This window comes from Pinus tabuliformis, chromosome 3_1, assembly GCF_031772625.1.
Source record: "Pinus tabuliformis cultivar Carrire ecotype Pingquan chromosome 3_1, CPIR1, whole genome shotgun sequence".
NCBI classification, from domain to species: Eukaryota; Viridiplantae; Streptophyta; class Pinopsida; order Pinales; family Pinaceae; genus Pinus; species Pinus tabuliformis.
The window spans coordinates 880,870,897-880,895,754 of NC_142301.1; positions in this window are offsets into that span (position 1 = coordinate 880,870,897).

Below are 24,858 nucleotides of genomic sequence, written 5' to 3' on the forward strand. Positions count from 1 at the left end.
GTGGCTCCACAAAGGATGAGATCTATATGTCAGCAAGCAGTGCCACCTTCTCTATAGCATCAAGCCCTTTACAGATGAGTTTTTGTGTGATTTTTCTCCTCTTGAAGTCTATGATGTTTTATTAGACCAACCATACTTATGGAAGCATCATGTTGAGTATCAATCCAGGCCTTTCACTATTATTATTACTTTGGGCAGAAAACTGTATAGGATATCAGAGGTAGCCCTTCCTACCACCATTTCTTTGATCTCTGCTAAGTAATGCAGTAAGATCATCTCCCATACTAGGAAATTTGTTTTCATTTTTATTCACTCTCAAAGTAAGGGGAATATCGTGGCAACATCCATGGCCCCCAAAAATGGTTCCTCTACGGAGAAAAAGCAAGTTGATAAGGTTGTGGAGGAGTACAGGGACATCTTCTCCTCACCCATAGGGGTACCCCTGCATTGTTAGGTCAATAATTCGATCGATTTGACTCTTGGAGCACCTATACCAATGGGCCTTTATACTACTACTCTGTTCTGAAAAATGAGGGAATCAAGTGGAGAATCTAGGTTCCTTGCATCTGACCAAGTTCCTCACCTTGTGGGAGCCTAATTGTACTCGTACAAAAGAAGGATGGGACCTAAAAACTATGCATTGATTATCAGGGACTTAATAAGATCACTATCTAGAATAGATACATGATCCCACAGATTGATGACCTTCTATACTAGCTCAAGGGGCCCAAGTACTTTAGTAAGATTGATTTGAAGTCTGGCTTTCATCAAGTTCTAATAGAACCCATAGATGTATGGAAGACCACCTTCTAATTCAAGGAGGGCCTATTTAAGTGGACTCATGCACTTCAGGTTGAAAAATTCCTCTGCAAATTTTATGTGGGTGATGATGACATTGTGGATCCTTTACCAACTTGTTTGTGGTTGTATATTTGAATGACGTCCTCATCTTCAAAAAGAGTTAGGTGTAGCACTTGCAACATATTCGACAGGTCCTTCAAACCCTGCAGTAGCACACACTATGTTCCAACTTGGAGAAGTACTCCTTTGGCATGAACTAGGTCTAATATCTAGGATACATAATTAATAAGAAAGGGGTGGATGTGGATCCAGCTAAGATCCAAGTCATTCGAAATTGGCTTGCCTCGACAACTCTCATAGAGCTTCGCAATTTTTTGGGCCTTACCAATTTCTATCGAAGGTTCATGTTGGGAATATCTCATATCACTTGGCCTTTGATTAAAGTTACCAAGGGCAGGGAAAAAGAAAAGTTTTTTTGATATGAGGCACAACAGAAGGAATTTGTTTAGCTCAAACATTGCTTTTCCTCTGCGCCAATACTCACATTTCTAGACCTACAACAAACATTTGAAATTGAGACAAATTCCTCTGATTATGCTATTGGTGTAGCTCTCACCCAACAAGGGGATCCGGTGTCCTATCATAGTGACACATTCTATGATATTATTCAAAAATACCCCACCTATTATAAGGATATGTACTCTATTATGTAGGCTTGCTGGTAGTGGAAACATTACATTATAGGGAAGGAGACGATCATCCAAATAGATCACCGACCTCTTCAATTTATGCATACCCAAGGGAAGTTGCATAACAATCACCATTAGAAGTGGTCCACATATATGGAACAATTCCATTGAAACATTAAATACAAGAAGGGGAACACCAATAATAGTTTAGATTGCCTTAATCAACCCTCGATTGTGGCATTGACAATTGTTCTCAACTCTTGTGGGCATGAGACTTTTGGATGGCCGCAACTGTACAAAAATGATCTAGAATTTTCCACCATATACCAGATGTTGATGGATGGAAAGAAAGAACCAAACTTCCACCTCTAGGATGCATTGCTATGCTGCTTGGGGCACCTTTGTGTTCTTTCAAGCAAGCATGCAAAGCTAATTTTGTGTAACACCCTCCTCCCACATCCACCCAAGTTGCCATGCCAACTAGGTTAAAGATGAGACGAGAGGCTAATATGATTAGATTCAACCTCCTAGGTGACCTTAAGGAAGTGGAATCAACGAAACATCACATACAACCATCCAACACCAACAACAGAACATGTGGGAGACAAGTCAGCCACTCAGACAACCTGTCCCTAGGTCCCACTGATGTTATGGACAATTTAAAGCTCAGTCACTCTCATCCTATGGGAAAGGGAGTGACCAGAGACCTGAAGTCGCTCTCATAGGCCTTCTTGCCAGTTCTGTGCCAGTGACTCTGGGATTTGAGCCACTTTTTCAGGCCCAGAGCCCAGGCCACTATCCAGAATGGAATGAAAGCTCATAATTAAGTAAAGTACAGGGAAACAATGATTCAAAAGTAAATAGTTGTTCAAGGCCTTAACCAGACCCCTACTAGCTATGATAGGAATTTCATCAAACATATCATTGACATAAAACCTACAGGTGTTAATAACAGAGTTAAGTGTAGGAGACTCTTACTTATCTGAGAATCGCCATGAACCATTGTTTCCTCATGTCATTTGTTGCCTTATCAATTATTATTTCATACATACAATATCCATTCAAATACAAGTAAAAACATGTTGAGAGCCAAACATAGTTGCTGCCATAAATTGAACATGTAACCAACATAATAGGAACATAATTACAATCAACATATCAACCATCAAAATCTATATATACACTAGTACATTTACACGTGAAAATAAATGGAATGAATTTCTCATTAATCAATGCAATGAATCGACTGGAGATGGGACTACCATGTTCCACTCGACCATAGATTGGTTGAGCCAAGTCTCTCTCATCCAATCACCCCCATTCCATATTCAAAGCATGAATGTGGGACTCATAGAACACATCAAAAACACCAATCAATGTGGACGCCACCTGAGTTCTCTGCCTACACCTTGATGAATTTGAGTTCCTCTTAGTCTCTCAGGCTTTACCGCATATCTGCAGTCTAATGCAGGGATAACTAGGCCCTACACCGAGAAATAATCTCCAGTTTTTACTGTGAATTCCATCCCGGAATCACTAGGTCCAACGGATAGAAATCCACGTCTTAGCTTTACCGTATATCCCTCCATTCACCAACACGGATTCCTAGGCCCACCAAGGCACACAATCTAGCTTTACCACAACCCACAATCTAGTTTAGGGGTTACTATGCCAGTGGCTTCATGTATCCTCAGTTCGTTCTAGGGACCACTACCACCATGTGTTTGTCAATTCAGAGATCCACCCGACTCAGCTTCGAATCCAATCCATCCATCCCACATAAACCGCATGAGAGAACCCATCTCATCAAAACTATCAGGAAATGGCAAGGCTAGGCTGAAAATACTATCACACCTGGAAAAACCCATGCCATAGTAGAAAAGAAGCACATGAAATCCCATGCATGGCAAATATAGCAAGGAAAATACACATGCAAGTTGATACCTACAATGAAGCCTATTGTAGTTGCTTGATCCTGCCTTTCCCTACTTGATCTTTGCTTCCTCTTGCCTTATTTTCCTTTCTTTCTCTAATGCCAAAGTGCTCCAAGAAAAATCTAAGTGTCCAAGAGTATGAGAGAGAGAGAGAGAATAATGAGAGAGATCCAAAGCTAAACTAACAAAAAGTTACCAACTGATCATCAACAGCCTTTTTATGAATGAGGCCTCTATTTTCTCCATTTTCCATCATTTTCCTCCTCACATGAAACCTGTGACCTTTCACCTCCTTTTTCTCCTAATTTCCATTATTTTCATAAATAAATGTACCAAAAATACAATTTTTCCTTTCCAAAGCCTTAGCCATTTCCTTTTCCAATTTCCTTAGCCATAAAGAACCAAATGAACACACACTAGGATGTCATGCCCAACATTCAACTTGGAATACGTGTCCCATTCATATGTGGTTATTGTTTTTAACTTTTATTACATGGAATTTTCACCAGGGCTGTTACATTTGGGAGGTACACTACAGTCGGGTCGCAGGATACTTTGGTTTAGAGAAAACCATGGAGATACTACATAAATACTTTTGTTGGGAAAAATTTTGATAGGATGTTGAAAATATATTAGAGCCTACATTGTCTGTGCCATCATGTTAAATTGTAGCAAGAAAAGACTCCATTTGACTTCTGCCTCAATCAAATGGAGAAATTCAAATTTCCACATCAGAAGGATGGCTTGAGTTGTAGTTAGTGGGAGTGACATTACCAAGTCACTTAGTTAAGTCATAAGATTCAAGTTTGTGGGAAAGAAGTAGAGTTTTGCATGAGTTGATTGCTAAGATCTAGTAATATACTAGATTTATAGTTAGTGAAACTCAATTATTTGAGCTCTAGTCATGAATAGAGTCAGTAGGAGTTCAGTTGATTAGTTGTAAATGTTTTCAACTCACTGATCTCTTAGTTAACTAGTTAATTCACTAAAAATAGGCCTAGTCATGCATGCAATTTGAATTGCCTAGTCGAGTGTAGGGAAAAGGCATAATTGTATTTATTGGTGTATATTGTTGAGTGCACAGAGTTTTTCATGTAGCAGGTGAGGAATTCTCTTGGGATTACACAAGAAAATAGGAGCTTTTCTTGTTCTTTAGGAACAATAATTTCACAAGGAAATAGGAGGAAGAAGGAGGCCTATTTTGGCTAGAAGTATTGGCTAGAGTAGACTCGGGAGGAGATCCATGTTGTAGTGCATATTGAGCTTCAAGGATTGAACCAGTCATTGTAATAGATAAATATTCTCATCTGATATAATACAAATAGAGGATGGGATTTTCCTGGTTTGGTTCCCCAGTAAAATATTGTGTTCCTTTTGATTAAATTATTACATGTGTTTCTATTGTATGTTTTCCCTTCTGTAGATTGAGTACAAGAAATTTATGCCTATTTTTTTTAGTCTAAATTCTTTAGCAGACGCAAATTTTGAGTTATTTCTACATGGTATTAGAGATATTGAAAAATACATAGAAACTAGGTTCTTTATCATCTCTCAAGGAAATTTCAAATAGCATATTTGTGGTGCAGATATTTACTTCAATGTAGGAACAATGTCTTTCTATGGATTGAGACTTGAGTATGCATTAGAGGGCAACTCGAAGTTTTGTGACTGGAAAGACATGATGGAATTTGTGTTGGATGACAATGGAGTATTGGAGTACACACACATTAATGTTCCAAAAACAGCAACATCAGATGCACAACAAGTGGCTTAGTGGAAGAAAGACACGATAAAATCCAGGAGGGATTCAAATGCCATGTGGTTTCAAGTTTGCATGGAAAGAAAAATCATTATGCAATGTGGAAAACCCTCACAAAGTTATTTGAAAAAAACAGTGATTCCAAGAAATTGGTATTTGATTTAAAATTCCCTACAATCTAGAGGTATATTTAAAACAAACTGGTATTTGATTTAAAAATATCTACAAGATAGAGGTAGATTTCACCATGCATGTAGTTATACCTCTAGGAGTGAGGTGGGGTGATGTAGAGCCTTAGTCCCAAAGTTGCAAAGATTTGGGTAAGGTCCATAGGAGAATAGCAACAGTTGCAGTATACTCTTCTCATGGATCATTACCATTGCTACAAGGGCCCACGGTATTTAGTAGTAGAAGGATTAGTGTTAGTTGATGCAGTTGGATCATGAGAGACAATGCAAAGTCTAGTAGTATTCAAAGACTTAGGAAATAGTTGTAGCTCATAGAAATAGTTGATTCAGTATTCTAAATTCTTCTCAGTTTTAGTTATTGCACTAGCAACAATAACAATGAAGGGGATTTTTAGTTTTGTTACAATAAATTCCTCCACAGGAGAAATATTGGGGTTGTGCAGAACCCTTTTCTTGCCAAGAAGGAGTGTTAAATTATAGCAAGAAAAAGGTTCGTTTGATTTGTGCCTTAGTCAAATGGAGAAATTAAAATTACCACATTAGTAGGATGACTTGAGTTGCAGTTAGTAGGAGTGAGATTGCCAAGTCACTTAGTTAAGTTAGTAAATTCAAGTTTGTGGGCAAGAAGGAGAGTTGGGCATGAGTTGATGGCTAAGATCTAGAAATCTAATGGATTTATAGTTAGTGAAACTCATTATTTGAGCTCTAACCATAAATAAGGTTAGTAGGAGTTTAGTTGAGTAGTTGTAATTGTTGCTAACTCACCTATCTCTTAGTTAACTAGTCAATTTACTAAAAATAGCCCTAGTCATGCATGAAATTCAAATTGCCTACTTGAGTGGAGGGAAAAGGCATAATTGTATTTATTGTTATATATTGTTGAGTGTAAAAAGGTTTGCATGTAGTAGGTGAGGAATTCTCTTGGGATTGCACAAGAAAATAGGAGCTCTTACTATTATTTAGGAGCAAGGATTTTGCAAGGAAATAGGAGGAAGTAGAAGCCTATTTTGGCTAAGTGTTGGCCAAAGAAGACTCAAGAGGAGATCAATATTGCAGTGCAGATTGAGCTTCAAGGATTGAAGTAGTCATTGTAATAAATCAATATTCTCATATGATGTAATACAAATAGAGAATGGTTTTTCCCAATTGGGTTTCCCAGTAAAATACTGTGTTCATTGTGATTGAATGATTGCATGCATTTCTATAGTATGTTTTCCCTTTAGCAGATTGAGTAGAATAAATTTGTGTATATTGTTTTCAGTCTGGGTTCATTAGCATCTGCAAATTTTGAGTTATTTCTACATGGTATCAGAGCTATTGAAAAGTACATAGAAACCAGGGTCCTCATTATCTCTCAAAGAAATTTTGAATAGTATATTTGTGGTGCAAGTGTTTTCTTCAGTGCGGGAACAATGTCCTTATATGGATTGAGACTCGAGTATGCACTGGAGGGAACTTAGATTTTATATGGTTGAAAAGACAGGATGGAAGTTCTTTTGGATGATAATGGAGTATTGGAGTAGACACAAACTAATATTCCAAAACCAACAACATCAAATGCACAACAAATGGCTCAATGGAAGAAAGATACAACAAGGAGGACTATCCTAGAGGGTGTCAGAGACCATGTGGTTTCAAATTTGAATGGCAAGAAGAATGCTTAGGTAATGTGGAAAACTCTCATAGAGTTATTAGAAAGAAGAAGCAATGTCAAAAAATTGGCATTGAAAGATAAGCTCATGAACATTCAAATGCATAAAAATGAAACCATTGTTTAGTACCTATCTATATTACGTCAGGTCAGAGATGAACTTGGAGGAGTAGGAGAGACTGTGCTAGGAATTGAACTTGTGATCTTAGCACTCCTCGATCTTCCAAAGTCCTGACATAGCTATCAGGATTCAGTTAATCAAAGAGAGAAGCTCCCAAATTGGGAGAGACTTTGGTCTCACTTGGTGCAGGATGATATTAGAAAAAACACTAGAGATGGAGTCTCATCCAGATCTGATGAGGAAGAAGACCATGCTCTAGTTGGCAAAGGGAAGAATGCCAAAGGCAAGAAGGCCCAAGGTGAGCTAGAATCTAGCTAGAACCATGGAAAGAAGAAATAACTCAGTAAAATTAAATCCTTTCACTGCATGAGTATGAACACTATGCAACCAAGGGTCCACATAATAAATCTAGTAATGGGTCTGCAACAGCAGAAGGATGAGATTCTCTTACATCACAATTCAAGTTGGATTTCACCTTCATTTCTTGCATGGAAAGAACAGTAAGAGGGATTGAGTGGTACCTAAACTTTGGTGCTTCATATCATATGACAGGAAATAAGGAGTTCTTTAGTAGCCTAGAGGAGAAGGACTTGCAATTACCCATAGATCTTAGATATGATGGGAAATATAATACCAAATGGATTGGCACTATCACCTTTAAGAGGGATTCAAGCTGCCATCTTCACCTAGAGAATGAAATGTATTTTCCTGGCCTGAAGAAAAATATAGTTTTTATAGTTGTAGTTTAAGATCATGGATATGATGTGGTGTTCAGTAAGTGGCAATCTTATTTGACACATGTTTCTACTAGATAAGTAAAAAAAATTGGTGTTCGATTTAAAAATATCTACAAGCTAGAGGTAATTTTTTCCATGCATGCAACTATACCTCCAGGAATGAGGTGGGGTGATGTAGAGCCTTAGTATTAGAGCTGCAAAGATTTGGGCAGGGTCCATAGGAGAGAAGCAATAGTTGAAGTATACTCTTCTCATGGATAATTACCCTTAATATAGGGGCCGACAATATTCAGTTGTAGAAGGGTTAGTGGAAGTCGATGCAGTCATATCTTGAGCAACAATGCAAAGGCTGGTAGCAGTCAGAGGCTAGTTGCAACTCAGAGACATAGTTGATTCAATATTTTGGATGCTTCATAGTTGCACTTGTTTCCATAGAAACAACAATAGTGAGAGGGAGTGTTATTTTTGTTACAATACATTCCTCCATGGGAGCAAGATTGGGGTTGTGAAAAACCCTTTTCTTGCTAAGATGGAGTGTTAAATTGTAGCAAGAAAAGGCTTCATTTGACTTGTGCCTTAGTCAAATGGAAAAATTTGAATTTCCACATTAGCATGATGGCTTGAGTTGCAGTTAGAAGGAGTGACATGGCCAAGTCACTTATCTAAGTCAATCAATCTAATTTTGTGGGCAAGAAGTAGAGTTTTGCATGAGTTGATTGCTAAGATATAGAAATCTACTAGAGTTATTATTAGTGAAACTCAGTTATTTGAGCTCTAGTCATGAATAGAGTTAGTAGGAGTTCATTTCAGTAGTTGTATCTGTTTTTAAGTCACTCATCTCTCAGTTAACTAATCAATTTACTAAAAATAGACCTAGTCATGCGTGAAATTCGAATTTCATATTTCAGTGGAGGGAAAAGACATAATTGTATTTATTGTTGTATATTGTTGAGTGTACAGAGGTTTGTATGTAGAAGGTGAGGAATTATCTTGGTATTGTGCAAGAAAATAGGAGTTCTTCATATTCTTTAGGAGCAAGAATTGTGCAAGGAAATAGGAGGAAGTAGGAGGCCTATTTTGGCTAAGTATTGGCCAGAGCAGACTCAAGAGGAGATCAAGATTGTAGTTAATATTGAACTTCAAGGATTGAAGCAGTCATTGTAATAGATCAATATTCTCATCTGATATAATACAAACATAAGATGTTTTTTTTCACAGTTGGGTTCCCTAGTAAAATACCAAGTTCATTGTGATTAAATGATTGCATGTGTTTCTATGGTATGTTTTCCCTTCCACCGATTGAGTAGAATAAATTTGTGTCTATTGTTTTCAGTCTAAATTCATTATCATATGCAAATTTTGAGTTATTTCTACATGGTATCAAAGCTATTGAAAACTACATCAGAACCAGGTTCTTGATCATCTCTCAAAGAAATTTTGAATGCCATAATTGTGGTGTAGGTATTTTCTTCAGTGCAGGAATAATTTCTTTCTATGGAGTGAGACTTGAGTATGCATTGGAGGGAAATTTGAATTTTTGTGCTTGGAAAGATAGGATGGAATTTTTGTTGTATGGAAATGGAGTATTGGAGTACACACAAACTGATACTCCAAAACCAACATCATGAGATGCATAACAACTGGCTCAGTGGAGGAAAGACACAACAAAATCTAGGAGGATTATCCTAGAGGGAGTCAGAGACCATGTGGTTTCAAGTTTGCATGGTAGGCATACTACTTATGCAATGTGGAAAACCCTCATAGATTTATTCGAAAGAAGTAGTGATGCTTGGAAATTGGCATTGAAAGATAAGCTTAGGAACATTCAATGTAGAAAAATGAAACCATTGTGCAATACCTATCTAGATTCACTCAAGTCAGAGATAACCTTAGAGGAGTAGGAGAGACTTTGCCACCATTTGATCTTGTGATCTCAGCACTTCTTAGTCTTTTGAAGTCCTGGGACAACTATCAAGATTCAATTAATGGAAGAGACAAGCTCCCAAATTGGGAAAGAATTTGGTCTGACTTGGTGCAAAAGGAGATTAGAAGAAACACTAGATATGGAGTCTCATCCAGATCTGATGAGGAAGAATATTGTGCTCTAGTTGGCAAAGAAAAGAATGCAAAAGGCAAGAAGTCCCAAGGTGAGGTAGAATATAGCCACAACCATGGCAAGAAGAAAGACCTCAGTAAAATTAAATGTTTTCACTGCCATGTGTATGGACACTATGCAACCAAGTGTCCACATAAGAAATCCTGTAAGGAGCCTGCAACAATAAGAAGAGGAGATTTTCTCACATCACAATTTGAATTACATTTCACCTTCATTTCTTGCATGGAAAGAATAGTAAGAGGGAGTGAGTGGTACCTAGACTTTGGTGCTTCATATCATATAACAAGAAATAAGGAGTTCTTCAATAGCCTAGAGGAGAAGGACCTACAATTACCCATAGATCTTGGAGATGATGGTAGATACAATACCAAAGGGATTGGAACATTCACCTTTAAGAGGGAGTTGGGCTACCATCTTCACCTAGATAATGTAATTTATGTGCTTGGCTTGAAGAAAAATCTAGTTTTTGCAGTTGTACTTGATGACTATGGATATGATGTTGTGTTCATAAGGGGAAAGCTTATTTGAAGCATGTTGCTACTAAACAAGTAAAACAAATCTGTGTTCAAGTTAAAAATATATACAAGCTAGAGGTAGATTCTTTGATGCATGAAGTTATACCTCTAGGAGTAAGGTGGGGTGATGGTAGATTCTATGATGCATGAAGTTATACCTCCAGGAGTAAGGTGGGGTGATGTATATCCTTAGTCCCAGAGTTGCAAAGATTTGGGAAGGGTCCATAAGAGAGAAAAAATAGTTGCAGTACTCTTCTCATGGATCATTACTCATTACTCCCATCCAACCTTGGGAATCCATCTCAATGGACCATATGGTTGGCCTTCCTTCTACCAATCATGGTAACATTTGTGTATTTGTGGTCATTGATAGATTTTCTATGCAAGAAGAGCATCATGATAGAAGACACTATTAAACATTTCTTCGAACAAGTATGGGACATTTTTGGATTCCACAAACCATTATATTAGATTGGGATAGAAGGTTCTTGAGTGCATTCTTGTTGAGCCTTTGGTTTTTGTTGGGAAATAAGCTCACCAAGTCGACTACATTACATCCTCAGACTGATGGCCAGACCTAGGTTGTCAACAAGATGATAGTGCATATAATACGCATGTACAACTCTAGGCATCCATGAACATAGGATGAGAGTCTCCCCTATGTTCAACATAGCTATAACAGAGCTCTCCATAGCTTGACTAGCCACAACCCCTTTCAAGTGGGCTTTGGATTTCAACCATTGCGTCCCATTGATGTTGTAATTCCTCTTATGACTACACATGTATAATTTACACATGTTCAGTCCAAAGTTGATAAATTCACCAGGCTTATTGAATGAATCCAACACATATTCTAGTAGGTTCATGATATCCTAGATAAATCCAATTCCAAGTACAAACAACTTCATGATCAACATTGGGTTCCATATAAGTTTTAAGTGCGACAAAGTTTGGTAGCATTTGCAGAAGGAATTCCTTACCAGAGCCCATCAAAAGCTTCAACCACATTGATATGGGCCTTACAACGTCACAAAGGATGTGGGTGTCAATGGTTTCAAGCTAAGTACTCCCCTATTCCTTGGCCTACACCAAGTATTCAATGTGGACCACTTTCGGCCATACTTTCCACCATTGTTGGGCACATCTAACATTACTAAGCAACTGACACCAATAGAGCTCAACCCAGATTGCATTGAACATGCCACGACTGACCGGATCATGGAAACACAAATTAATAACACTCTCCAATAAAGGATCCAACTGTATTGGGTTATCAAAGTCATCCAACTCCTACACCAAGGCAATTGGCTCACCGGGGAGCAAGTTCAATAGAAGTTCCCCATCTCATGGAAGCACTCAACACAATGGGGACCATTGCCTCCTAAGGGGGGAGGATTAATCTAGGTGGATATTGGTGGCTACCAACCTATTTCCTTGGACTCCCAAAACTATTTTCTTTTGGTTTCCTAACTTCTAGCAGAGTTTCCTATTTCAAAAATTTTCTATTTTTGGTAGTTTTTTGGTTCTTGAACATATGAATTCGTTTTGAGGCCCTAAATGACATTTTTTGAGAAACGAGAAAATTGGAGGCAATAATCTTTTTGTTTTCAGTCAAAATTTGTTTTCCTTAGATAGATATTTCTAATGAGGTATCATGCATGCCAAACAAAGATTATATGCCAAAGTTACAACCTTGAGAAGTTGACATTCCAACTAACCCCAACGGGGCCCACAAGCTTTTTCACTTCATCTCCTAGTGTTAGGTTTTTGGATGTTTATGGTTTTCCATTGTTTCTTGACAATAAAAAGGCCTCCAAGCCTCATTGTAAAACACATCAGAAGGTATGTAGTTTTCACATCTCTTCTTAGAGATAAGCTACCATCGCCCAAGCTAGTTTGTTTACTTTTTGCATGTAAACAATTTTCAACGGTTGTTATTTATTAATTGAACTTATGTTTCATTGTATCTCTGTTTTTTTGTTTAAATTTTTATTTCATTTCGTTCCTTCATAAATATGGATCATTTTGTTCGAGGACCAATTCCCATCAATGGTTCTCTCCTATGCCATAACCAAATAAGGACATATGTGAATTGGGAACAACTTAAAAACAAGCCCTATTTATGCACTCATTTCCACCCCCATCAGAAAAATTCTTGTCATTCTCTAATAAAACTTGGAGCTTCTCAATATCTTCAATTGAAACCAAAGGAGGTTAGCCATCATCTAAAATCAACTGTCAAGATTTTACATCCCATATTCACCAGAAAATATGCAACTCTATTTCCTGCTTGCCTGGAATGAATGGTTGTTGCATATTCCATCTTAGACAATAAACGGCATGGATACTGTTATCACTCAGGTTGTTCCCTTTGACTCCCAAGGGAATACGGCCGAGGTAACACCAAACCAATCTTTGGACTGCAGGTCCTAGCCTACCTGCAGTCAGAGAGGGCTCTCTCTTTAGGATTTAGCTTTGTTTAAGGGATGATTTTAGGCTAGATATGATGCACATGGGTTTTGTTTGAGTTTTGATGGGATGGTTGATCTATTCAAGCAGAGTTGGCATGCAAAGTGTAAGAAGTTCAAACCATTGGGCATGGAGTCTATGAATGTGAATTGAAGGGTGTGTTTTCCTTGGCAGAAGAGGGGAATATGGAGCAGGATAGCTACACATGGCACAATGATTAATGCTGGAACAAGGATGAAATGGAGGTCAGGGGATGAGAGGCAATTAAGGATCTCTCATCCAGCCAAAGAGGGAAAGTGGATGAAGACTATATAGGAGCAATGAAGGATTCCTAAACAGCATTCAGAAATGAGAAATAGCTTAAACATGATCAATTAAGTATGCATATTTATCACTAATTCAGAGGAAAACATAGAAAAGTTACAAGAATTGAGCACAGAGGGCATGAAAGCCAGCTCTGAACTATTCCTTCTTCCTGCAACTTAGATTATGATATATAGATGATACAGATACATATAAACTGATAAACAGAGGGAGGAAAGACTTATTGAACCATGAGCAAGCACATGAATTCCACATCAAAGCTCTTCAGCCATTGAAAGCACAACCAGCCAGTTCAAATGCAAATATTCCAACAATCTTTGATTACAGAAGTTCTTAAGCTTATAGCGCAAGTCTGGAATGAGAAATACAACCAACCAACCCTTTACGCTATACAGAGGGCGGTCTTTATAGAGAAAATATCTAAAAATATGTACAAACAGCAGATTTGAGGGCAGATCTGGAGAAATGAATGATTGTAACCTAACATTTATTGCAATGAATGAAAAAATATCTATCTAATTAGCTGCGCAGGGACAGCAGCCTCAAGAATGAATTAATATGGTCCTTTGGAGCTCTGCGCTGGCAATTTGCCATAACTGCGCCTTGGGAACTTGCAGCGCTGCTCTAAGGTGTCTTTATACACTGTTCTGGCAATAACTGGGCTTTAAACACTTGAATTGTCTCTTTAGGCGGTTCTGCTACTGCAAAGTGGCTTTAATGCTGGCTTTAATGCTCATAACTGTGATCTGGTGGGCTTTGATGGCTCTGAGCTGCTTTATTGACTTTGATGGGTGCCTCTTTAATGTTCTGCTACTTTTAGGCTACTGATATTTTGAACTAATACTCTATAACTGTCAAATCGCCCCTTTATCTGCCAATTTAATGCAAGAATAACTGCTGCAAATGCTTCCGTGGCCTTTGGGATGCTATCGGCGGTTGGCCGATCAAAAATGATGCTTAAATCTTCAAAAAATGCTGCGAAACGGAGGAGAAATGCATGCTAATAGATTGCTGAGGCAAAACCATGCGTTTGGATGTATTATGGGCATGAAGCGATTTCAAAATAGCCAAGGAAAGCATCGTTCCTTTGTAGTTGTGGCGGGCGGGAGCGCTGTATAAACAAAACTTTAACAAATGCCCCTTTCCTTATAACGCGCGAATGCTTAAAAAACATGAATTTTCATTGAAAATTGGCACTGGAAGCAAACTGTTCACCGGATTAAATCCTGGCCGTTGGATCCGGCGCGGGCCGATCCAACGGCTGGCGCTAAATCGCAATATCGGCATCGGGGTAGACCGGGGGGCGGCCACATAAAACCTCCGAAATGCGCGGACCCGAAATCCTCTATAAGCCCACTTTTTATTGATATCGGGTCCGGCCCATCGGCGAAACTCTTATCGGCGGGACAAACATATGACCCCCAAAACCATCGGACCCGAAATGCTTTTACAGGCCCTCTTTATTTTATTTCGGGTCCGGCCCATCAGCGAACCCAAATCGGCGGATTTTAATAAAAATGATAAGCGGACCCGAAATCCTTCAAAACTGCATTTTATTGCTTTTCGGGCCCGGTATATGGAACCTACAGTAGCGACCCCTTTCAGACCCCATATTCATTAAGCTCTGCTTTATTGTATTTCGGCTACGGAACATCGGAGCACTCCCATTTCGCTGTACAAAGGGCTCCTTTCGGACCCGAAACTTTTATATGTCGTGCCTTATTATTATTTCGACTCCGGCCAGTCGGAGCAATATATGGGGCGATGCGATCAAAAACGAGTCGTTGATCTGAGGGCCCAAATGGATGGCGGAGATTAAGTCGGCGCTTCTGCATTGGCGGGGACATGAGATTTACATATGCGCGATCGCCGAAATGATGCAGACCGTGGATGAGTGGGGGCGATGGACGGTTGTGATCCAGTGGGCATATCGGCGATCGGAGGCCCATTATAACCCATGCCTTAACCCCGAATATTTGCGATATGCCGATAAGCGATATCGCATCGGCCATTGTTGATCGGACATGCAAAAAATGTTGTTGTTTCAACACAAGACCTCCCTCCCGACTGCGATATTGCATCGGAGGGGGTCCAAAAGACTCTTTTTTACATCGGAGCAATTTATTATAAAAAAAAGGCAAGGCAAATGAATTCGGAGGGGTCTCCTTTGGCATGTTAAATGGCTTATAAGGCATCGGAAGGGGTCCGATGGCCCAAAAAGGAGGAATTCATGCCTTGGAAGGATTCCAAAGGCACTTGGGAGGATTTCAAATGGATTTGAGAAGGATTTTAGGCCTTTAAAAGGGTTTGTGCCTTGGAAAAGGTAGAAACAAGGCCAAAAGATGGTTTTTTATACATATGAAGGGAATTTATGCTTTGTGAAGGAATCAAAAAGCATTAGAGGGGTTTTATGGAGTGATGAAGGGCTTTATGCATCGGAAGGGGTCCGAAATGCATCTGGAAGATGGTTAGAGGGGGGCAGTGTGGGTTCTTGCTGAGTTTCTGATAAACTTAGCAATTCCCGAGGATGTATATGGTTATCTTTCAACCAGAGGGAGGGGATAAGTATATAGGGGAGTTATATACATAGTTTAGTAGGGGAAAGGGAAATAGATAGGGAGCTACATAGTAAAGTTAGTAGTTAACATGAAAAGTGATAAGAAAGCGCTAAGTATGTGAATCTTAGGCTATTAAGAGGGAAAATGACTCATAGAAGCAGTATGGACCTTCCTTGAGTGAAGCAGATCTTCACCAAGGAAAATGATATGGAGAATGATGAAACTAAGAGGTATCAAGCAGATCTTGACCTCTTTGGGGGAAGTTAGTGAGTAATTTGGGGAAAGAGGAAGAAGGGGAGTTAGACATGCCTCGCTTGAAGTCCTCCAACTGAAAAACTGCCTCAAACCAAAAATGAATTGCTTACCAAAAATTGGAACACAGCAGTGGCATTGAGACTAGCACACTCTCATGGACATTTCTTTGGCCATCTGTAGCAAATATGGAGCATTGCAGCATGCATAGTACGACATATTTGGCATGTAAAAATGTCGATCATGAAAGATGATTAACCTGCTACAGCAAGAGGCTAACAGTGGCTCCACTTGGGGATGGCTTTTCCTTATGAAAAGCCAAGAACAGCAGGTCAGACTGCCTTGTATTCAATTGTTGCTGTATTCTGCAAAATTCCCTTGGTTGGCTGCCTTATTGATCCTACCTACCTACCCTAACCAGCACTTACTTTGTTGTTAGGTGAAATGAAATAACCAATGCAGCCACTTAAGCAATAAAAACATGAGTGGGCTTTGCTGCTTGTGCTTGCTGGTGAAACAAACTGAGATCTTGCAATCTGATGTGGCTTTGTTAATCTCTGAGAAGATCAGGAAGCTACTGACCTCCTTCGCTGTGTTTAAACACTGTACAAAATTGTCCTGCAACATATATATACAATTGCTAGGCTGAAATAAAGGACTGTACAAAGGTTCAGGATCGCTACCATGCCTTGGAGTCGGGAGATCATCAACATTTTGATATTGAGGCACACAACCCGCTAATGGAGAAGAGCGCTGATCTCTTTCATTATTCTGCCTGCCAGTAGATGGGTCATTCAAAACTTGCAAAGGTGCTTGCACTTTATTACATACAGGCTCATTTGGAACCTGACTGATCTGCACAGGCTGCTCCTCTTCTTCTTCAAATACCTGAGATGGCTGAAAACAAAGCGGCAGGGAAGGGAATCGATTTATTTGCTCAGGTGCTACTACCGAGTCTTCCTCAATCTGATATTCGATGGCTCTTCGGGGCTGCAAAACTAGAGGCGATGCATCTGGAACAATATTTTGATCATCCCCCAGGCAGTCAATAACAAGACTTGCTGACAAATGTTTATTAATTGCATGATAGTTCTCCTTAATAAATTGAAAAGATTCGAAACAGAGAGGTAAAGTTCCTTCGCTGATATCAAAATTTTCTGCGCTTTCCTCCTTTACTTCATAGCTGAACTGGGCAAGCTGATCATTACATTCAAGCTGCTAAGCCTGAACTTCGCTTCCTGCCAAAATAGGATCTGATTCCTCTGTAAGGTTGATTTGGTCGTTAGGCTCATAATAATCATCATACTCATCATCTTTTGGTAAGGAGTTGAAAGAAGAGAAGCTATTATATTCACACAGTATATCAGGAGACTGCTCCTTCACATATGGCTCTATGAATATGTCATCTGATTTGTGGTAGGTTTGTTCGTGAATGTCACTACTTTCCTCATGCACAACAGATGTGTTCTTGTGCTCTAAGCATTCAACTTTCATTGTGATCAGCTGCATCATTTCCTCTGTCCTTTGTAACACACTATGAAGTCTCTCTTCTTGCTCTGCTTTGCGCTGTTCCTCCCTCCTCTTTAGATTTGCCTCCACGTCCACGGCTACGTCCTGCATCTGTTTCAAAGTGGACGGGCATCTTTCTCTCAAACGGAATTCCATCTCTGGGTCAAATGCTCTAGGATACTGCAATAGAGCTAAATCAGGGGGAGGTCTTATATTTAAAGGCATGGACTGATAGACTTGATTGAATCGATCAGAAAATTGCTGAACAGATTCATTTGGAAGCCTTTTTAACTCATCATAGTCTTGAATGAGTGAGAGGAAACTAACTTTGATCATCCATCTATCAAGGAAGAGCTTGGAACACTGCTGAAGATTTGAGATGCTGGCCTCAGGCAATGCTTTAAACCAAGTCCTAACTTCGCCTTGCAAAGAAAGGGAAAACAGTCTAAGACTAACATCTTCATCTTCCACTTCAAATATATTAAGATAATCTTCAAAATCCTGGATATGTTTCTGGGCAGTAATACCATTCTCTCCATCAAATCTAGGGAGATACTCAGGATGATTTGCAGGCAGAGGATTAAGCACAGGAGGCAAAATGAGAGGCTTATATCTATCAGGAACTTTACGAGACATAGGAGTATATACAAGAACTGTAAGACTGGGCTCTATTTTTGGTTCCTCCTTGGCTGTATGATGATCTTCAACAGCATTTGAAGACTGCTGCTCTAATGTGCAAGGAGGCTTTTCAACAACATTTTCCGAAGGAAAATCATAAAAATCTGATATAGAATCATCTTTAAAATACAATATACACAGCAATACTTTATGGAGAAAAAACATGACCTCTTGGATAGTAATCCAGGTCAAAAGCCTGATCTGCTCATATATCTCTTTTGGGTTCATTTCTCCAGTGGAGTCTTTATTCTGAGTGGAGTCGCCAGGTGGATGAATTAACCTTGAAGTGCCTGATCTCTGTCCACCGTCACAGATCAGAGCTAAACATGAGAAGCTCTGAAGAAAAGGGACACTTTCTCCAGAAAACAAGGCAAACTGATCAAAATTGGGGGTATACAGTAATAAACAAATGATTTCAGGTCCCCAGTGGAGTCGCCATTATGTTATCACTCAGGTTGTTCCCTTTGACTCCCAAGGGAATATGGCCGAGGTAACCACAAACCAATCTTTGGACTGCAGGTCCTAGCCTACCTGCAGTCAGAGAGGGCTCTCTCTTTAGGATTTAGCTTTGTTTAAGGGATGATTTTAGGCTAGATATGATGCACATGGGTTTTGTTTGAGTTTTGGTGGGATGGTTGATCTATTCAAGCAGAGTTGGCATGCAAAGTGTAAGAAGTTCAAACCATTGGGCATGGAGTCTATGAATGTGAATTGAAGGGTGTGTTTTCCTTGGCAGAAGAGGGGAATATGGAGCAAGATAGCTACACATGGCACAATGATTAATGCTGGAACAAGGATGAAATGGAGGTCAGGGGATGACAGGCAATTAAGGATCTCTCATCCAGCCAAAGAGGGAAAGTGGATGAAGACTATATAGGACCAATGAAGGATTCCTAAACAGCATTCAGAAATGAGAAATAGCTTAAACATGATCAATTAAGTATGCATATTTATCACTAATTAAGGGGAAAACATAGAAAAGTTACAAGAATTGAGCACAGAGGGCATGAAAGCCAGCTCTGAACTATTCCTTCTTCCTGCAACTTAGATTATGATATATAGATGATACAGATACATATAAACTGATAAACAGAGGGAGGAAAGACTTATTGAACCATGAGCAAGCACATGAATTCCACATCAAAGCTCTTCAGCCATTGAAAGCACAACCAGCCAGTTCAGATGCAAATATTCCAACAATCTTTGATTACAGAAGTTCTTAAGCTTATAGCGCAAGTCTGGAATGAGAAATACAACCAACCAACCCTTTACACTATACAGAGGGTGGTCTTTATAGAGAAAATATCTAAAAATATGTACAAACAGTAGATCTGAGGGCAGATCTGGAGAAATGAATGATTGTAACCTAACATTTATTGGAATGAATGAAAAAATATCTATCTAATCAGCTGCGCAGGGACAGCAGCCTCAAGAATGAATTAATATGGTCCTTTGGAGCTCTGTGCTGGCAATTTGCCATAACTGCACCTTGGGAACTTGCAGTGCTGCTCTCAGGTGTCTTTATACACTATTCTGGCAATAACTGGGCTTTAAACACTTGAATTACCTCTTTAGGTGGTTCTGCTACTGCAAAGTGGCTTTAATGCTCATAACTGTGATCTGGTGGGCTTTGATGGCTCTGAGCTGCTTTATTTACTTTGATGGGGCCCTCTTTAATGTTCTTCTGCTTTTAGGCTGCTGATATTTTGAACTGATACTGTATAACTGTCAAATCGCTCCTTTATCTACCAATTTAATGCAAGAATAACTGCTGCAAATGCTTCCGTGGCCTTTGGGATGCTATCGGCGGTTGGCCGATCAAAAATGATGCTTAAATCTTCAAAAAATGCTGCGAAACGGAGGAGAAATGCATGCTAATAGATTGCTGAGGCAAAACCATGCGTTTGGATGTATTATGGGCATGAAGCGATTTCAAAATAGCCAAGGAAAGCATCGTTCCTTTGCAGTTGTGGCGGGCGGGAGCACTGTATAAACAAAATTTTAACAAATTCCCCTTTCCTTATAACGTGCGAATGCTTGAAAAACATGAATTTTCATTGAAAATTGGCGCTGGAGGCAAACTGTTCACCGAATTAAATCCTGACTGTTGGATCTGGCGTGGGCCGATCCAACGGCTGGCACTAAATCGCAATATCGACATCGGGGCAGACCGGGGGGCGGCCACATAAAACCTCCGAAATGCGCGGACCCGAAATCCTCTATAAGCCCACTTTTTATTGATATCAGGTCCAGCCCATCGGCGAAACTCTTATCGGCGGGACAAACATATGACCTCCGAAACCATCGGACCCGAAATGCTTTTACAGGCCCTCTTTATTTTATTTCAGGTCCGGCCCATCGGCGAACCCAAATCTGCGGATTTTAATAAAAATGATAAGCGGACCCGAAATCCTTCAAAACTACATTTTATTGCTTTTCGGGCCCGGTACATGGAACCTACAGTAGCGACCCCTTTCGGACCCGATATTCATTAAGCTCTGCTTTATTGTATTTCGGCTCCGGAATATCGGAGCACTCCCATTTCGCTGTACAAAGGGCTCCTTTCGGACCCGAAACTTTTATATGTCGTGCCTTATTATTATTTCGGCTCCGGCCAATCGGAGCAATATATGGGGCGATGCGATCAAAAACGGGTCGTTGATCTGAGGGCCCAAATGGATGGCGGAGATTAAGTCAGCGCTTCGGCATCGGCGGGGACATGAGATTTACATATGCGCGATCGCCGAAATGGGCGATCGCCGAAATGATGCAGATCGTGGATGAATGGGGGCGATGGACGGCTGTGATCCAGTCGGCATATCGGCGATCGGCGGCCCATTATAACCCATGCCTTAACCCTGAATATTTGCGATATGCCGATAAGCGATATCGCATCAGCCATTGTTGATCGGATATGCAAAAAATGTTGTTTTTTCAACACAAGACCTCCCTCTCGACTGCGATATTGCATCGGAGGGGGTCCAAAAGACTCTTTTTTACATCGGAGCAATTTATTATTAAAAAAAGGCAAGGCAAATGAATTCGGAGGGGTCTCCTTTGGCATGTTAAATGGCTTATAAGGCATCAGAAGGGGTCCGATGGCCCAAAAAGGAGGAATTCATGCCTTGGAAGGATTCCAAAGCACTTGGGAGGATTTCAAATGGATTTGAGAAGGATTTTAGGCCTTTAAAAGGGTTTGTGCCTTGGAAAAGGTAGAAATAAGGCAAAAAGATGGTTTTCTATACATATGAAGGGAATTTACGCTTTGTGAAGGAATCAAAAAGCATTAGAGGGGTTTTATGGAGTGATGAAGGGCTTTATGCATCGGAAGGGGTCCGAAATGCATCTGGAAGATGGTTAGAGGGGGGTAGTGTGGGTTCTTGCTGAGTTTCTGATAAACTTAGCAATTCCTGAGGATGTATATGGTTATCTTTCAACCAGAGGGAGGGGATAAGTATATAGGGGAGTTATATACATAGTTTAGTAGGGGAAAGGGAAATAGATAGGGAGCTACATAGTAAAGTTAGTAGTTAACATGAAAAGTGATAAGAAAGCACTAAGTATGTGAATCTTAGGCTATTAAGAGGGAAAATGACTCATAGAAGCAGTATGGAGCTTCCTTGAGTGAAGCAGATCTTCACCAAGGCAAATGATATGGAGAATGATGAAACTAAGAGGTATCAAGCAGATCTTGACCTCTTTGGGGGAAGTTAGTGAGTAATTTGGGGAAAGAGGAAGAAGGGGAGTTAGACATGCCTCGCTTGAAGTCCTCCAACTGAAAAACTACCTCAAACCAAAAATGAATTGCTTACCAAAAATTGGAACACAGCAGTGGCATTGAGACTAGCACACTCTCATGGACATTTCTTTGGCCATCTGTAGAAAATATGGAGCATTGCAGCATGCATAGTACGACATATTTGGCATGTAAAAATGTCGATCATGAAAGATGATTAACCTGCTGCAGCAGGAGGCTAACAGTTGGTTCCAGCCATAAGAATGAATAAATTATTGGTCTTTTGAGCAATGCGCTGGCACTTCTGCAATAATTGTGCGTTGGGACTTGCTGCACTGCTTATATGTGTCTTTGTACACTATCTCTGCAAAATCTGGGCTTTAAACACTTGAATTGCCCCTCTAGGCGGTTCTGCTGTTGTAGAGTGGCTTTCTTTCATTTATTTGCAATAAATGTTAGGTTAGAAGCATTCATTTCTCCAGATCTGCTATCAGATCTGCTGTTGTAGATATTTTGTAGATATTTTCTCTATTTATACCACCCTCTGGATAGTGTAAAGGGTTGGTTGGTTGTATTGTTTTCATTATCTAGATTTGCGCTGTAAGCCTGAGAGTTTCTATAATCAAAGATGCTGGAATGCTTGTTTCTGAACTGCTGGTTGTGGATTTGATGGCTTGAAGAGTATGCTACAGATTTCGGGTGTTTCTACATGACTCAATAAGTCCTTCTCGCCTCTGTTTTTCAGTTTATATGTGTCTGTATCATCTATATATCACAATCTAAGCTACAGAAAGAAAGAATAGCTCAGAATTCCTTCTATGTGCTCTGTGCTCAATTTCTGTGGTTTTTACATGTTTTCCTCTGAATTAGTGATGGATATGAATACTTTATTGATCATGTTCAAGCTATTTCTCTCATTTCTGAATGCTGTTTAGGAATCCTTCATTGCTCCTACATAGTCTTCATTCACTTTCCCTCTTTGGCCGGATGAGAGATCCTTAATTGCCTCTCAACCCCTAACCTCCATTTCATCCTGGTTCCAGCATTTAACATTGTGCCATGTGTAGCTATCCTGCTCTGTATTCCCCTCTTTCTACCAAAGAAAACACACTCTTCAGTTCACATTCATTGACTCCATGCCCAATGGTCTGAACTTCTCATCCTTTGCATGCCAACTCTGTCTGAAGCATCAACCATCCCACCAAACTCAAACAAACCCATGTGCATCATATCTAGCCTAAAATCATCCCTTAAACAAAGCTAAATCCTAAAGAGAGAGCCCTCTCTGACTGCTGGTAGGCTAGGACCTGCAGTCCAAAGATTGGTTTGTGGTTACCTCGGCCGTATCCCTTTGGGAGTCAAAAGGGACAACCTGAGTGTTAACAGATACACCCGACAAAACGTTCTAATCACCAACACCTTGCTATTTTCCTTGGAGGTTGTCCATTAAGAAGGTGTTGAATACACTAAATGGAAATTAATGAATCATCATCAATCTGTAGCAGAAGAAAACCCTCACAAATCTCTATCATAATACCTTTTTTCAAGGCCAAATTATCTACCAAATTGTTGCTAGTTAAACCACAAAATTATGCAAAAAGTCTCAATGTAGTTGTATTCCAATCTTGGAAGACTCTGCCGAATCCAACAATTATTAGGTTACCCTTATAAGCTCCATCAAAATTTAATTTAATAAAACTTACAAGAGGAGGGGAAAATGAAGAATTCAATGAAGGACATATTAACTGAGGAGGATTTTCTATGAAAGTGCTTAGGTTTTGATGCAAATTTAGCTTTCTCAAGATTATAGCCTCATGATTATCTACTCCAATGCAGCATATCGATATCTTGAGAGAGTCAAATTTTCCTTTCCATTAACTCCTTGTAAAATTCATCCCATTTGTGGGGCTGAAGAAGAATAGGGACAATCTTCCTTGCTTTTTGATTTCCTCCAAGGTACTTCATCCAACTCCTCCTTCCAATAGTCCCTAAACTACACCGCTCCTATACCAGTTGTGAAAATTTGCAACAAGAAGAATTATTCTTTATCAATAAGTCGAGGTGATTTTTTCCAAGCTTCCATCCAAAGCAAGGTTGAATCACTTGTCTGTACCTCCCAAAAAGCATGATTACACACCATATGGTAATTTTCCTATGCCCACCTCCAAATACTTGATCCAACAACCTTCCTCTCATATATTAAGTGTTCCTCCAATGAAAAAAGGATAACATACTTTCTCAACCATATCTTCTTCTATAACTTCGGCCCACCTATCAACCACCACCACCATAGCTTAGCCCCTAAGGCCTCACTTAGTATTTTTGGGTCACGCAAACCCAAACCTCCCACCCTCTTTGGTAGAATCAAAGTCTCCCATGACACCAAAAGCCACTATCTCTCCTTCTTTGCACCTCGCCAAAGGAAATATCTCCATTATGAAATTAGAGTCTTCCAAACCAATTTAGGTGTAGGCATAACCAACATTTGATAAATTGGAATGGCCTGAAGCACTAATTCATGAGGATCAATCTCCCAACAAAATTTAACACTCAAAATGTCTTGTTGTTAACCTTGTTGTGAAGCTTCATAAGAATATTTTGTTAGTGGGAAACTCATTTTGGATTTAAAACTAATGGCTCTCCAAGATACTTAGAAGGAAGAGAAGCTCGATGAAAATCTAAAAACCAAGATAAATAGCACTAAATCCATTTCCTTACAACTAAAAATGAAAATGTTGGACTTTTCATTATTAACAAGCATACCCAAGGCATCCATAAAATTTAAGAGCAGGGAGCGAATCTCTTTTGCCTATTTAAGGGT